Source organism: Chrysochloris asiatica, unplaced genomic scaffold (assembly GCF_000296735.1).
Source record: "Chrysochloris asiatica unplaced genomic scaffold, ChrAsi1.0 scaffold00739, whole genome shotgun sequence".
NCBI lineage: Eukaryota > Metazoa > Chordata > Mammalia > Afrosoricida > Chrysochloridae > Chrysochloris > Chrysochloris asiatica.
The window spans coordinates 32,489-35,762 of NW_006409257.1; the positions used below are offsets into that span (position 1 = coordinate 32,489).

General features: G+C 34.2%; 1 pseudogene; it reads left to right on the top strand.

Annotated features, from left to right (window-relative positions):
* The first annotated feature begins 217 nt into the window (after positions 1 to 217).
* On the top strand, positions 218 to 1,207 carry LOC102826751 (annotated as a pseudogene).
* The last annotated feature ends 2,067 nt before the right edge of the window (positions 1,208 to 3,274 follow it).

The window sequence follows — 3,274 nt, forward strand, 5'->3', positions numbered from 1 at the left end:
CTCACATACAGTAAATTAAAAATTAACATCGCAATTTTTTTAGGATAATTAAGTGTTGGGAATATACTAGATAATCTTCAGTCATTTATATTTTTTTCTTTTTTAAATAGCCAAATAATTATAGTGGAGAAGAAACACCTTTTTTCATTCTCTATATTACTCTTCTACGTCATTAAAAGACAATGTATGTCTTCAGTGCTGCTGTTGTGTTGATAAAATGGAGACTATACATTTGATTATTTTGTCACCCCATCTTTCTATTAGATTCATCAACAATATAGAAACCAGAAACCAAACAATGATTTCAGAATTCATTCTACTGGGAATGTCAGAGGATCGAGAACTGCAGCCCCTCATATTTAGCTTGTTTCTTATCATGTACCTGGTCACTGTCCTCGGGAATCTGCTCATAGTCCTGGCTGTCAGCTCTGACTCTTACCTACACAACCCCATGTACTTTTTTCTCTCCAATCTCTCCTTTACTGATATATGTTTAAGCACAACTACCATCTGAAAGATGCTTGTGAATATCCAGACACAGAATCACAGCATCACATATCTAGGCTGTCTCAATCAGATTTTTTTCATTTTATCTTATTCAGCCTTTGAAAATTTTCTTCTTGCTGTAATGGCCTATGATTGCTATGCAGCCATTTGTCACCCACTCAGGTACACAGTCATCATGAACTCCTATTTCTGTGGATGACTGATTCTACTTTCCTGGTTCATGAGTATGATGCATGCCCTGCTCCACACTCAGATGGTTTTGCATCTTTCCTTCTGCACAGAACTAGAAATTCCTCAATTCTTCTGTGAACTTGCTCTGGTCCTTAAGATTGCCTGTTCCAGTACTCTCCTCAATAATATCCTGATATATATTTTGGTTTGCATATTTGGTGGTATCCCTGTCTCTGGCATCATATTCTCTTACACTCGCATCGTCTCCGCTGTTTTGAAAATGTCATCAGCTGTAGGAAAGTATAAAGCTTTTTCTACCTGTGGGTCTCATCTTTCAATTGTTTCTTTATTCTATGGGACATTGATAGGTGTGTACTTCAGTTCACCATTTACAAACTCCCCCAAGAAGACAACAGCAGCTTCAGTGATGTACATTGTGGTCCCTCAAATGCTTAATCCATTTATTTATAGTCTGAGGAATAAGGATATAAAGGTTAGCTTGAAAAAAATATTTAGTAGAATACAATGATTTTTGTGATTTTTTTCATCTATTCCAATTCATTATTTATTAGACCCATAACTGGAAAAATGTTCTGTGCTTGTCAGCATCAACATCAACCACACTCATATCATTAAATGCAAAACGGAATAAGTGTGTTTTCTCACTGCTTTTAAATGGTTGTGAGATATTAGAATAGCATCATCATTGCCAAAGCCATTAGGGATAATAACTGAAAGAATTTCATACACTAACATGCTCAAAAATATCAGGAGTTAATAGAAGATCTTTCAATAAAAGAGCTTCAAACATAGGGAGTATTCAGGCAGAGGACAGACAGTATAGCCTCATTAGTCATATATGAACTGGCTTTTTCCTTGGATTCATTTCCCTCATTGTTTCTAGTTTCTATAACAGATGCATATGTAATATCACACATGTTACCCAGGGAGAGATGATTTTAACTCTTTCCTGAACCTAAGTTAATATATCTTTTGATGGAATCATTAGAAGATTTGCCTTCTGTAGTGGTTTTAGTGATTGTCCTCAAGTAGAATTTTCACATCCTAACATTTGGAATTCTGGGTTGATACTTGAAGATAAGCACTGCATTGTTAACACAAGGTCAGTGGCTCACACCCTCCAGAGGCTCCTTGGAAACTCTGTACAATGAACAGCAACATTAGGAACCTATGACTATTACTGATATGATAAAGGGTGAATTTTACATTGATTGAGCAAACAATCTTGTAGAGCAGAGTAAACATTATCATGATAGACTTAATTGCAACCAATTGTGTTCTCAGAACATAGTGCAGAAGAGACAACCAAATATTGAATGCCAGAGGGAATAAATGAAGTATTTGGCAACCAGTCAAGGAATACTAGAAACCACAAAGATGTTTCTGATATAGAAAATCTATTGAATACATTCTCATGCAGTGTTATAAAATTTTACACTCCTGCTGACATCTTGCTTTCTGCCTTCCAGATTTAAGAATTAGAAGATAATAGATTTGTTTTTTTTTGAACAAACAATGTTGTGGTAATTTTCATGATACAAAAAAAAAAAACTTACTATAATCTTACATCACTGTCAAAATGAATCATAATATCTCTTCTTAATATAATGCCTGTAAAGATTCAAGGCATCAGAAACACTATAATATGTTACTATGAGTTGGAACTGACTTGACATCTTAAACACAATATAACCAGACATGCAGAAAAATATTACTTAAATGAGCCTTAAACTGACCATCTGCAATGTCATTCCATCTAGAAGTCAACCCTAGCCACTACAAGCACATACAACACTGCCTGCCACATATTAAGAACTAAATAAAGCTCAACTAGTATCATCATGTTCCATTTCTTGCCAATATTTATGTCATGTGATCCTTTTGCTCACACATATTTTTTTTTCTTCAGTAATTACATTTTATTGACTATATTTTAACAACTATCATAGGCTTTTTCTGTCTTAGGTATTATTGTTTACTGTGAAAAATATATATAATAAAAATTACAGTTGCAAACATTCTAAAGGTTACAACTCAAAGACATTAAGTACATTCACAATGTTGTACAACTTTTACCTGTATCTGCCTTTACATCTTTTTCAAGATGCACCCCTCCCAAGAACAAGCTGTGCCTCTTAATCCATCACTCCTTATCCTTTCTCTCCCAAATCCTTATTTCCAAAGTTGCTATACTCTATTACATTTCCAGAGCACTCTATGAGGTTTCCATTTTGTTTTTTGAAACCTTACCAACATCCATTATTTTCAGTTATTATTATAAGGTCCCCATTTGACATAAACTGTTTGTGCATGACTACTAAACCAAAAGATTCAAAGTTAAATTCAACCCAATGACAATACAGAAGATAGGACTGGATAGCTCTTCCATAAAAAGTACATCTAAAAAAATTCTGTGTGGTGTTTCTGCCCTGTAACACAAGGGGTACCCATGAGTCCTAATTGAGAAATCACTATTATTATTACTATGATTTAATGTAAATGAGTATAGAGTAATATCTCATTATGGTTTTGAGCTGCATTTTCTTGACTAAAACCTATGTTGACCATCATTTAA